The following is a 14,401-nucleotide window of genomic DNA, read 5'->3' as shown; positions in this document are numbered from 1 at the left end:
CCCCTTCTGCCCAGCTCCAGGCTGCATGTCCTCACCTGCCCCTCCATGAGCTGTTGACAGCTGGGGGGGTCTCTATGTATGAAACTATGGCTATATAATACAAAGATAAAAAACAAGTAAAGCAAACATGCCAAGGACACCTGGTCCACTAGAAAAGCTGCTGCTACAACTAAACCAAGTAACCCAGAGCTGCCGGCAGGTTGAGAGAAGCCCAGACTCAGCATGCCCAATGGACCTTGCTCCTGAGACTCACTGCCAAGCCTGTGGCCGGCCGATGGTGATGGCAGCCCTGTACCAGGGGCACCCCGTCACCTCTGGGCAGGCCAGGCACCCTTTGGGGACCGCAGCACATGGCTAGGGGAGCATTGTGAGTGGCAGGGACTCCTTAGCTGGAGGGAAATCCCATCATATTTAAGTTATGGTGGGCTCAATCTTCAAATCTGTCCAGGTGTGCCGGGCTGGGCTTCTCCCCAGCTCTGGCCTCACCATGGCTGTAGTGGCACCACCACTTTCCCCCCACCTTTCTCTCCTTCCTTTATGCCTGCCTGCTTCAAAGACTGTTGAGATATTGCTTAGCTATGCTATTAATAATTTAATAACTCTTCAATCTTACTTCCTAAGCTAGTTTTCCTACACTCTGTTACTGCCATTTTCCTTTGAACTTCTCCCAGCTTGTCAGCATCTTGGGGGGTAATAAGGTGCCCAAAATTGAATGGTGTTCAAGATGTGGCCTCACCAACCACAAACCCACTAAAATCAATGGCAACACGCCCATTGGCTTAAATTTACTTTGGGATCTGGCCCAAAGAGAAGAATACTGCTTTTCAGCTTGGTAACATGATGTCTCAGCATGAGCCACTCAAAATGACTTAGGGCTTTTTTTTTTTACACAGCCCTATCAAATTGCAAATTTGCGGGTACTTACTATCCAGCAAATTCTCCAAACCCCTCTGAGTGCTGCTTCTTCTCACAGTCCTTCCTCCCACTGAATTTTAGCCATTCACATACTTGTCCTCTGGCTTAGTATCTTGTACTTTGCCACACTGAAATCATGTTATTTTCTGCCCAAGTTTCTAATCCTGCCAGACCTCCCTGTGCTCTTGCTGCATTTTTGTTGCCGAAGTCCCCTGTGAACAGGCTGACCATCTCTCTTGCATCGGTAGGAGATGTGCGCCGATTCTGTTTTTAACTGAGATGAAAAAATAACAATGCAATAAATAACCCAACAAAGTTTGGGTCTTCATGTACGTTGCTTAGTCCTTGTCCAAACATGTCCAAAGAGCCTCATTTTTAAAGGACACCCAGCTCAATTCCTGCGCCTGGTTTTCAGAAATGAACTCTGCACCCAGCAGAGCAAAGGCAAGCCACTTCAACATTTGTTTACATGCTAAGGACAAGAGATTGGGAAAACTGTATGTAACAGCACTCAAGCAACACCTGCCATCAAGCTGATGCATCACTCCCTTTTTCTGGTGCAGCAGGTCTCTGTATTACAAATGATATCTTTCCAATTCATGACTGCACTTTTCACCCAGCCTCTGCTAGATAATTAATGACACTATTCAATAAATCCATCACTAACTCAGGTAGTGCATTACCAGTGATGTAATGGTAAGGAGGTAATGAAGTACCAGGTCCTCACTAAACCGACAGTATATTTTTAGGGAAAAAGATTCCTTCATTGAAGAATACCCTCCCAGTTTACAGGAAAGCATGGATAAGTACAGATAACTGTTGAAACTCCTCTTTGGGAACAGGTTTTCAAGTGCTTGTGAACTCACCTAATGGTTATTTCACCTAGATCCCATTATCAAAGTTTGCTTGGAGAAATGCTAAGTGAAACAATTTAAAACCTTACCTAAACCAAGATATGCCAAGTTTACCTGCCCTCCTAGGCAAAGCAAGAAATGAGACTGGTCTGGCATTTTCAGCATGACTTAAATCACCCTATGAACTTGTAGGTATTTATAAACTGATTGCGTAATCCTTTTTCCAGCCTCTTTGTCTGCATTGAAGTGGGACTGACTTATTTCCACAGGTCCTTCCTTTCTCTCTGTTTTTAAACAAAGGTGCTGTATTTACCTGTCTTTAGGCCCCTGGGAAGGAGGCTGGTCCTCAGCAAGATTTTCAGAGATTGCTTTGGCTCATTGCTGAATTGCTCTGCTCTTGGCCAGCTGGAAAACACGTGTTTATCTACACATTCTTTAACCTGGTCTTGTTTTTTCTGGCCTGCACCCAGTCTTGGCTTTGTCTGATACTGGGTTGCTGCTGCCTGCCGATTGCTCCATGAACTTCCCCCAGGTAATGGGTGAATCAAGGTACGGTCTCCCCCTCCCTCCCAGCCAAAACAGATGAAGGATGTAACCTGGTGTCAGCCAAAGCGGACACCCCCCGACCGTAGCGGGGCCCTGCCAGACCCAGGTGACAAGATGATTGTTTTCTTTATCACATCTTCAGAGCTGGGTCCTCAGCAGGCACTGAAGGCTCCTGCCCTGCCCAACACCACAGGCAGCCCAACCGAGGTAAGGATCGGCCAGCTGCAATTGCCTGGAGGCATCAGGGTTTTTCCGCACACAGTGGGTTTACGCAGCCTTTGGGTGTGCTGTTTTGGACGTTAACTCTGCGTCAGACTGGGCAGGGAAAGGTCAGCTTCAACCGGGTAAGAAATCAATACCGAGTGGAAAGTGGCATCTCAAGCTGTGGGTGTTAAAATACCATTGGGAAAATCTGCTTTTACAGATGCCCTTCATACTCATTGACAATCTCCCTCAAGTATGCATGGCTGATTCTTCCTTTGTTGTCAGTCTGAGTAATACCATATTTGTTAAGAGCTAAATCCCCATAGGCCTTATTTCCCCTACTGGTGCCAATGATATATATATAAATATATATATATATTAAAAAAAAAAATTCATATGTGTGTGTGTATTAAAAAAAAAAAATATATATATATATAAAGGCATTTTTTTCCAGGCTGATACAAGGAAATAAGGCCAGCTAGAAAGTGTGGAGTTATCTTCCAGTATAACCACAGTGGCTGTTCAGCAGTTAATGAGCTCACTTCAGCATGCAGACATCCTTTTACACTCCCCGTCTCTCTGGAGCTGCTCAGCCGTCCTCCTGGCCTTCTTATAACAGCAGACCAATGCTCTTTTAATTGATGTGGCTCCTGTCGCTGCATAGAGATACTTGTTTGTGTTGCATAAAGTATTCTGAGCTATCAAAAAGCATGATGTAATGGTGCTATGCTATAAGGGACCCCAAACTCAGCCCAGGTTGTTTCTAAAAGAGTCACCTCTCACCTCCTCTTGCGGCAGTAGGGGTGACGGTGGGGCTGCGTTGCTGCCGTCCTGCACCCATACATGCAGCAGCAGCAGGGTGCTGGCACGGGCAGCCACCGCAGCATCCCTCCAGGGCTGCCCAAGAGGATGCAGTGCAGGGTGAACAGCCCCCAGGGTCCTCCGTGGTGAGCTGCACATGATTGCACGGCTCTGGAAACCACTACAAATCTCCCTTTGCACATCTCCTGGACTGTGCATGCCGAGAGGCATTTTAAAACGGTGCCTAAATGATTGAGGAAATGGCAAAACTGATGCATTCATTCTTTATCTAGAGGCAGAAATATTTCTCTTGTTCCAGTAAATGTTGGTAACTGGGAAAAGACGATGAGATTTTTCCTGATAGTGGGGCTGTAAGTGCTAAGGAGGGATCCTCAAGAAAAGAGGAGAGAAATCTGAGGACAAGGGCCGAGCACAAGCAGGTTTTAGTATGAAATGATCTCTGTGTGCCTACTTGTGGAGCTATTAAACCACTGCTCTAAGCTACACCATCTTCTGTAACAATCTTATATTTAGCGACCTGACATTAAAAAAGTACATGGCTACGGATGAAACAGTTCCACGTTTGGCTATTTCGCTACAAGACTTAGAAAATTCTGTTTTCAGAGAGATGAGGTGAACAATTTTAATGGAGATGCCATTAATACAACTGCTGGCTGAATCAACATTTCAAGGGAAGGCCAGATTGAGAAAAAATATTTTAAAACTGAGTGTTTCACTAAAATGGGTTAGGAGCACTTACGGCACTTTTATGTTTAGCTGTCACCCTGCTGAGATGGGAACATTTCAGAATATGGCTATGCATCAGAATTTAAGTATCAGTGCGTCTTTATACTGATCTGAGTGCCTGGGATCAGCATCCATAATGGATAAGGAAGCTTGTGATCCCAAGGCGCCATTATGAAGTCCCGGTATTTGGAATTAACTACTGCTATAAGCAGAAGTTGTGGAGATACTTGTGAATACTTGGCCTGGCTCTCGAAATATATCCCAGTTGCTATAAAGAACTCGTTCTGTTCCTAAACTATAAGACTGGCACAAAGATGTATTTGCTGCATTTATCAGTTGCCTCGAACCTGTAGCTAGATTTATTCCTTCCTAGAAATAAGTACTAAGATTGGCAGACTTGGCAGGATCCATGGCAAAGATCGCTGGCCACCCCGCAAGACAGCAAGCCTGATTCTCACCTGACTCTTACAGCATCGCCAGAAAGCCCAACGTGTAAACCTGAACCATCAACTGAAGAGAGAGAAAGCAACAGATCTGATTTAGCCTTCAATTTACCCCAATGACTTGAAAGACCCTGTTTGAGATTCGTGATACAGATTTCAAGAAAAATTACCCCCCCTGGCTGGGTAGGGCTCTTCTTGCAGAGGGTATTCAGTGAAGTGAGCCACGGCGAGCCTGTGGCAAGTCCAGCTTCTCAGCTGCCGGAGTCACGTTTCAGTGAGTTTCTTTTACTGAAGGAACAACAAATCAAAACACCATTTGAATAAATAAAGAGCTTTTGATGCCATTTTTAATGCTATTCATAAGGAAATATGCAATAGATTCAGTAAGCCCCTTCAGAAACCAGCGCTGGGCGGTTCAGTATGTAGGAATATATCCACTGCCAGATCATTGGGGCAATGTTTGAGAAGCGTTCTTACCTCTACATTAACCAGTGAGAGATGCCTGAATAATGATAGTCCTCAGAAAACTCCTGCTATCAACGGAAAAAATTATAATGGAGAGATACAGGAGGGAAAGTAAGAGATCACAGAATTGTTGATTGGCATCTTTTAAATAAAGGAGATGATAAATTTATCTTTTTAAGTAGTTTATACAAATTGCCGATCAACCAGAGGCACATGATGACGTGGTCCATACCAGGGTCACATAGCATCTTTCTGCAAGCCTGGTGTGCTCTGTGCTGTGCGCTGCCGCTCCCCTGACGGGGCTCTCTCCAGCCGGGCATCGTGGGCTGCGCTCCCACCTGCGGCAACGCCCGGCAGGCGCCGGTGGCATGGCAGCACCCTACGGTGAGAAGCCTGCACCAGGGTCCACCTGCCAGGGTCCCCTGCAAATCAGGGATTTCGGTGGCCTGAGGAGGGCAGCCAGGGGGTCCGGTTTGCTTCCTACACAGGAACCCTTGCACGGCACCCACGGCTCGCTTTGCCAAAAGGGAGGATGTGTACGTGCTCAGGGGAGGGCGGCAGAGCTTGCATTTCACAAGCATTAGGTAAACTGTGCGCTTACGAGCGTTGGGTCACACCATGTCAGCCGGCTGCTTTTGGTCCCACGGCGAAGGCCCCCTTTGCCTTCATAAACCTGTGGAGCACGATTTGACCTCTTTGATTAATGAAGTTTCCTTAGTCCTAGTGCTCTGCGTACTCTTAACAAGTGACAGCACTGCTTCATACACAGCAACAGAGATCCACTTACCTGGGACCCTAAAGCATTCTCAAAAGGAGGGCCAGCACCCCTACGGTATGCTTACAGAGGGGGAGATGGGGGGCATTCATGAGACTTGCCAAAAACATATTTTGGACACAACCGTGCTTGATAATTCTAGACAGGCTTTTTCCAGCCCTGAAACACACGTGTCCAGAAATAGATTTTATCTAGTATTTTTATTTTCCTCCCTGGCCAGATTTTCAGCTGGGCATGAAAATGAATCATAAGTTTATCTTTCAAGTTTAGAATTATAATTTCAGGGCTTTCAATGAAATTGTAAGAGCTTATTTGTTTGCTCAGTGAGTGAGTCTTAGCAGGTAGTCATAACATTTTTTCAGGTTATTTAGTTTACATGGATATTTGTACTTTATATTCCAGCACACACCCAGGATGAAAAAAATATCTTGCAGATACAAAACTGCGATGGAGACCTCAGGCTGCAAGGTGGCAGTGAATCAGATGTTAAAGATGGGGTGATAACCTCTCACAGTCTGTACTGAATACTATTTCTGTTTGAAGAAAAGTGAGTAGGAAATGTCTTCTAAATAACTGATTTCAGCAGCGCTGTAGGTTGTTGTCCAGAGGTGTAATGGCACAGGGTCTTTGGCCTGATTGCCCCAAATCACTGGCATATCTACAGATGGTGCCCTTTTTTGGTGTTTTTGCTATTTGTGTTTAACAATTAATGGTTTTCCTCCTGCCCTTTAAGCTCCAGTTTGCAATCCATCGCTGTGAAATTGTTACAAGTGAAGTCTGACTTCGCACTTGAAATGCAGCTCAGTAATAATTGATCATTTGGAAAGTGTCTCATGTAATAGTGCTCAGCTAAAAACGGAGGGAGTGGAATGACGCACAGCAGAACCAGGGGGAAACAGGCGCAATAGGAGAGGACATAATGACTAACATTTACGACAGGCAATGAGATACTTTCCAATTAGAAAGCCAGGGAATTAGCCAAAGAGTTTCTTTCAGTTTAGAAAGACATTAAGGCTTGGCCTAAGGGTAACCATATATACACAGAAATCCAGTAAAACTTGTCTTTATTTCAATCGCTAAAGTGCAGAAACATCTTAATAAGGACATGGGGGGATGCTTTTTATAAACCTACTGTAGGGCAGCAGAGAGGATTACAAAAATTCTCCAAGTGCTCCACTGCAGACTGGTGGAGAGACAACTCAGGGAGGGCTCATGGGGAAGCCAGGCTGCTGAGTAGTAGTTAGTAGTCCTTTCTCTTCTCAGTTACCTGTGTTATAACCTTGGCTCTTCTTGCTCATGCAGTGGATAAACAGACCTTCAAATGGCCTAGCACAGACTGCTGTTATTTTGTCATGGTTTTTTTGTATCCTGCTCTTGCCCTCAGCTGTGAATAAACTCCACAATGCTTCAGTGAAACTTACGTGCTTAGATATCTTGGGGGATCCGGACCTTAGGCATGTAGGTGCTCATGCTTTGCTGAAATAGGATAAAATGTGGATGGCTGGGGGATGCGTTCGTGCTGCCTGCCTGCTGGCATGGGGATGGAGCACCTACATGACCAGTTGGGGCTCCCTGCAGAGTCAGCAGAGAAACAACACCCAATTTAGCTTATCTGAAGCTGAGTACGAATTACTTATTTGGGATCATTTCTGAATTCCCAAGGCTGGATGGAGGCCATCTCGGGTGAATTCTGGCCCTGCCGCTCTGCTCACGCAGGGTTTGCCAGGGCAGGAGGGGAGCTGTGTGTATACACACAGAGTGGCCCCGCAATGAATACCAATGTTATTGTGGTGCCTGGGCAGGCACACGAGGGGAGATCAGTAGCTTTATTCATAGGTTTCCTTAGTCAGATTTGGAAGTTTTCAAGCTCCCACACTGGGAAGAAAGCTCAGTCTCAAACCAGCTTGGATCAAGGTGGGATCCAGGTACACCTTCCTTTTGTCTGCCTGTTTTGCAAGAGCATGAAAAGAACCCTGCAGAGACTAGAGGAGGGAAGCAGTAGGCTGCAGCTGGACCCTGGAGAGGCCAGATCCCTCAGGCCCACAGCAGTGCATGCTTTTAACTAAGCAAAAGTGATCTGCAAAATTCAGATCTGGGATGCTGACATATCCCTTCAAGCTAACTTTAGACTTAGATGAAAATCCCTTAAAGCTTATGCCCATTCTTGGTGAAGCCCCATCATGACTTTGGTCTGAACTGCTGCCCTACTGCTGAACTCCCAAGATTTGTAGAACCCACAAGAAATCCCATTTCCCATTGCCAGGACTCTGTACTGCAGCTACATATGTGGGTCCCACCACTGTGGCATCTTACCACATTGCAATACTCCTGTGAGCATGGGGGGGACGGTTGTCATCACCGTTTTCAGGTTGGGAATGGAGGCAAAGACAGGCTCAGCGATGTGCCCAAGGTCACACAGGTAATCAGTGGCAGAGGAGGAACTGACAAGTCCCTGAATAACCCCTGCATTAATGGCTGCTCCAGTTGGTCATACGGGCAGTCATGACCTCAGTTATATGTGGAGCACCAAAATGTCCTAAAATCCAAGCCCAGTCCCCCTTCTTCAGTTGCAACAGCAATAGCATCTTTCAGTGCACAAAGGCAACAGAGCTGAGCGGGCTGTTCCTTCCCGCAGCCCCAGGACAGCAGCACCTTCTTAGGTGGTGATGTACAGGGCAGAAGGGCTCTCTGATGATCTTTGCTTTCTGCCTGCTTTGTGACTGTGCCCCTGTAAGCAGCTTCTTTTTCTTGACTCAGTAAAGTCACTTTAAATGCCAATATTGCAAAATGCTGTTATCGATAAATGAACTATTAGTAGGCGGCTCTGAGGATGGGTAACAGGATACGGAGACTTTCAGGGAGAGGTCACAAGGCCTGAGCTGAGGCCAGGGTGTTCTTGGGAACGCTTAACACTTTGTGGCCTGTGAGGACACCTGCTGGGCTCCAAAGCCGGGCGTGGGGTGCAGCTGGGTGGGTACGAAGGCTGTTGGCTACTCCTGGAAAGGACGGTTGGGGCCAGACACAGGCTGTGCTGAGCTGGGCTCCGGAGTTCCCCAATGTTTTGCTGCCCCCCTCCAGTCAGCCAGCACAACTGCACGTGAGACGGTTTCCAAGCCCTCTTACGTCCCAGTGACCCAGTTTACCTCAATGCCCTTAATTACCAGGTTTTTCTAACCTTGGTTCATTTCCATAGATGCGTTCCTGCTGGCGGATGGGGGGGAGGCAGTGTCTGGCCGTTGCTGAGTAGGTGGAGACCGTGCTCCCCCGACCTTTGGGGCAGCAACTTGGCCTGCAGCTCTGGCCGCAGCTTTGGGGGCAGTGGTGGGGGCTGCAGCTGCCCCGGAGCCCTGTGGGTTGACTCTGCCAGCATTTCCTCACATACCCTCATCTCTCCCACCTCGTCCTTCAGGTGCTGCAGAGCCACAGAACTTCCCCAGGGCCCCTTGCAGCAGGAGCTGCCCTGGGTACAACGAACACCTACACCTGCACGGCCAAAAAATTGGGGAAATATGGGTAACTTCCAATTCCACCACGTCCCATCACCAGAACACACATACCCTCAGGGACCCAGAGCTCTGGCAGCGAGACCTGGATGAAGCTGATGAACTTTGGGAGAGAAAGCTTTTGATGCACCTAGGATAGCAAAGAACACAGTTTTGGTCCTTGTTGAGGTTGCTCATGCTTTCTCCCTCCTTCTCTGTCTGCTGCTCTGTTTCTCTCCTGCATTTCACCTTCTTCTTCCTTGCCTCTCCCCTCTGCTTTTCCGGCTGCTCTGAGATCCTGCTGCTCCCCCAGTTTCCTCTCCCACCACATATCCCACTGCTGTTTGCCTCCTTCCAGCTTTGTCTGTCTTGGGATGCTTCTGGGGGGAGTCATCTGACCTTGTTCCTGGACATGGCAGCTGTCTTCATGTCACAGGTTGTACTAAAGTTGCTGGTTTTGGGGATTTCCATCTCAGTCATATTAACTGCTTGAGGGGCTGTCAGGGCCCAGACCACAAGGCAAAGTGCATTACCGGTGCTCAGTAGGCAGTATTCCCCATAAGCTGCCAGCCAAAAGCCCTGCAAAGAGGATGTGCTTGTGCTCAGTAAGTGAGCACATGCTTGCTGGCAATGCATACGCTGAAAAGTGTTTGCTGTCTACTAAGTGCCTGAAAAGTGTGGGCTTGCTAAAACTCTGTCTTATTTAGGAAGTAATCTAAAATAATTTTTGTAAATGTCCAGAGTGTTCCTAGTTAAATTCCTATTTACATCTCCACATTGCAGGACTCACTAACAGATACCAACATTCACCCAGAGCTCCCATGCCCCCCAGACATACTGGACAGAAAGGGGGTAGCTGTGTGTATAAATATACTCCCATCGCTGACTCGTATGTGGTCTCATTCCATCGAAACATGTAAAGTCTAGTTGTTTGGATCCTATGTTGCTGGGGGTATGGGAGGGGGAGTGTGGATATAGGCTGACAGCACTTCTCTGTTTACTTACGTCCATGAGGAACGCATGTGCATGTGTCTGGTCCTTCCTAAGCATTTCTGCAAATTTATATATTTATAAATTGATGTCATTTCAGCCAGAGAGTCAGGAAGATCAATAATCACTAGCTCTCAGTATACTATATAGCATTGATCCCCCTCCCTTACCTGCACAAAAAGGAGTAAAAGCTGAGTGTGTGTGGTAGCTGTTAGAAGTTGCCTTTCAAACTCTACATTTTAAGAATGCACACGTGCAATCGCACTGATCTGAAGGATTAAGGGCTAATTTGGTGAATATATACCTTCCTCCTAGACAGTGAGAATGGATGAGATGGCAGGTTGTAATCTACTGACCGCACGTGTTATCTGGTACTGTATTTCCAGAACAGCATCACGGGTGCAAAGGTTCAGTGTGAAGAGCAGCAGATGAAGAAACCTGTCAGGTCATTTTTTTGGAACGTGGGAGTAATAGCTGCTGCGGGAGGGCCCTCCAGCAAAATCAGACCTGCCTCTGAGGGTGAAGACCCGTCTGTACAGGTGTCCTCAGCACAGAGCAGGGAGCAGAAAGGCAGAGCTTTTTGGTACTGGCGTGTTTGACCATTCATTATTGGTCACCTTGCAGAAAGGGCATGATTAATAGAAAAAAATTCTATATTCTAAATGTAAAGTTCTTTTTCCATTGAAGCTGCTTTTGCTGTTACTTAGGGGACTTTACTGGCTGAAAGCTAGGGAAATTAAATTTCTCCGGAGCTAGGTGTGAAGTATTGACTATCAACATTTTATGTGCTTATGCCCTCCTTGGGAACTTCATCCACAGGTTTTCAGATCAGTTGTAAATAGCTTCTGAAACTGTAAGCTAGAGGATCACTGTAGCAAAGACTGGGTAGAATTTCATGGCATGTGTTGTATAGCGAGGAGTAGGAGCAATCAGGAGGGCTTTCTCTGGCCCCCAGCAGCAGTATGAAGCAGTGTGGAGAGGGTAAGGAAGAATCTTTCAGGGACAGTACTGAAAGCACAGCCTCTCAGCAAACAGGGCAAGCACTGCCAAACATTATCACCAGCAAGGATATGGACTGGACATCTTCTTAGGTCTCTGTTGTCTGTTATTTCTTAGGTTCCAAGAAATGCAAGTCATGCAGTGAATATGCAAAAGTAAAATGTTTTTACATTTTAGTTATTTAAAATGTATTTTTACATATAGAAATTAATAAATTTCCCTTGTTGTCTTCTTCTCTCGTTTTAATGGGTTTGCTGAGTTCAGATGGCTAAAGACAACCCCATTTCATTAACTCCATCGAGACCTCCCTACATGCAGCATCTATGCTGAGTTTGAGAAGAGTTTTACGCAAGGAAGAAAAGTGACCTTAGCTAATACATTATATTCAGGAAATTATGATTTGCTTTCCTACAATACGTTATTCTTATTTTCCTCCAGTAACAGTAACACAGCTGTTGGCTCTTACAACAGACGTCCAGAACCTCCGGGTCATGGATGCCGTCGGCTCCAGCAGGATGCCTTTCAGCTCTGCTTTTGCAGCGTCCCTCCCTTTCGGCTCTCAGGATTGATCTCGTACAGGCTTTTCGGTTGCCAAACCAAACCAATGGAATCATTAAATAATGTAAGTCTGACTATTTGAGGAGCAACCTGAGGACGGCATATAAGGTGTCACCAGTGCACGCCTGGGGTGCCGAACGAGCTGGACATGACCATGTGTGCTCAAGGCCCCAGGAGGGGGCTCAGAGGCTGGGATGAGGGGATGGTCTCCCCAGCACACAAGCTTTGCATTCAAATTACTCTTTGGGTTTTTTGTACAAATGGTTTGCAGGACATGGCAGAGCAGCTACGGTGTGGGGTTTTCCCCAGCTCAAGTGGCTGAGCCCTGTGGGGGCCCTTGGTCCAACACACACCAGAGAGGGAACTGCTCCATAGCCTGAGACCACTCTCCCAGCGAGACACAAGAGGGGCCCCCTCTGGCATCATCCAGCCCCACCATGTGCCGTGGATCAGGAAGCCCCGGAGCATCCCCGCGCTCAAGTGGCTACCGTGGGCTCGGCTGGGGGTGGGAGGCAGCTGTGGGGCTCCTGGCAGACTTTGTCCAGCTGCCTGCCATCATGTCTGGGCATAAGATGCAGACCCAAATGCCCCCGAGGGATAAGGGGACAGAGGGACACTTCTACCACCTGAACCAGCGGTGATTACTCTCTTTTCAGCAGGTCTGGGTGCTTTCTGAGCTCAGGTGACCTTTTAGCCTACAAAAGGCCTCTGGCAAGGCAGCCCACAGATTACCTGCATATTATGTACACAGGTATTTTTCTGTCCTTTAAAACTACTGCCTGACAGGCTCGCTTGCTTCCCTGTCCTTCTTGGATTAGAAGTGATAGCCGGCAACTGTCCCCCGCTGGCTTTCTTCCTGCCATTCATGGTGTTACTGATCTCCCTCATGCCACTCCCGCCCATCTCCTCTTCAAACAGAAGAGCCCTCCTTGATTTCTGGTTTCTGGTGCAGAGGCCACTTGGTACCTTTGATCATCCTCACTGCTGATGCACAAATGCATCCTGATGCATCTCTGCATCTTTTCCAATTCTGCTGTAGCTTTCTGGACGTGGGGAGAAGCACACAGTATTCAACTTAAGAAACGTCTCCTCCCCCTAAAATCAATATATCTGTCCACCGCAATATTCACGGTGCCTATCAGTCACTTACAGAGCAGAAAGCAGGATGCATCCAGGAGGGGCAGACCGCTATTCAATCCCATTAAAGCCCAATAAATAAATGATAGGTTGCCTGGTAGAGCAATCTGGGCTATCAGATGTCCTTTCATAATAAGGAAGTGTAAAGCCTTGTTTCTTGCCAGGAGAAGGTCCCCCTGCAAGCAGCACTAACCTGCCTGGGGAGGTATTACCAGCTGCTGCGTGTCACTTTCCTGGGTTTTGACGGAAAACTTTGCTTCCTCCTTCCTATACCTGCAGTCGACCATAATTCCCTTCAGTGGGCTTCACAATTTTTCCAGGACATTGATGAGATATTGCGACACAAATCAGCATATTTGCTTTGTATTCAGAAAACCACCAGGTACACCACCACTTGTGTTCAACATGATTATGCCATATTGTCCTGGTTTTGGCTGGGATAGAGTTAATTTCCTTCCTAGTAGCTGGTACAGTGCTGTGTTTTGGATTTAGTAGGAATAATGTTGATAACACACCGATGTTTTAGTTGTTGTTAAGTAGTGCTTACACTAGTCAAGGACTTCTCAGCTTCCCATGCTCTACCGACTGAGAGGGCTGGAGGTGCACAAGAAGCCGGGAGGGGGCACAGCCGGGACAGCTGACCCAAACTGGCCAGAGGGACATTCCACACCATGTGACATCATGCTCAGTACATAAACTGGGGGAAAGCTGGCCGGGGGGGCCACTGCTCGGGGGCTGGCTGGGCATCGGTCGGTGGGTGGCGAGCAATTGCATTGTGCATCACTTGCTTTGTATATTCTTCTTATTATTATTACTATTATTATTAGTAGTAGTATTTTATTTTATTTCAATTATTAAACTGTTTTTATCTCAACCCATGAGTTTTCTCACTTTCACTCTTCCGATTCTCTCCCCCATCCCACCAGGGGGAGAGTGAGCGAGTGGCTGTGTGGTGTTCAGTTGCCGACTGAGGTTAAACGATGACATATATGGACTGTGTGGAGAAGAAATGCTGTCCTCTTCTGTAAAATGGCATAGACTGTTTGAGAAGTACAATCCATAACAAGAGAGGAAGAAAGTTGACTTACTTTTTACTTTTTACTAGATATCCCTCTTCTGTAAGTCGTTGGCTATAAGCACTCAGCAATTGATTTTTGAAGGGAACAATGCCAGGGATGGCTCCTGAACACTGTCTATTAAAGTTGTTCTCAAAAGAAGAACAAATCTGATTCTGTGGATAAAACAAAACTGAGCTGGACTGAACTAGTCCGGCACACCTCATCTGTTTGTAGTTTATTGGGAGGCTGAAAGACAGAGAGGCAATTCATCTACATGCAGGCATGTACTTTATGTTGTCAGTGTGAATGATCCATCCAGGTTTTTGAAGCTAACGCTCCTCAGACAAGCCGCTCTGTGATGAGCAGAGTCGGCAGAGGCTGTTTCCCGTGTTTCTCTCCCCTGTGTAACTTCTCTGGTGTCTCTCCA

This window comes from Aptenodytes patagonicus, chromosome 1 (genome assembly GCF_965638725.1).
Source record: "Aptenodytes patagonicus chromosome 1, bAptPat1.pri.cur, whole genome shotgun sequence".
NCBI classification, from domain to species: domain Eukaryota; kingdom Metazoa; phylum Chordata; class Aves; order Sphenisciformes; family Spheniscidae; genus Aptenodytes; species Aptenodytes patagonicus.
This window is presented reverse-complemented; position numbering follows the sequence as displayed.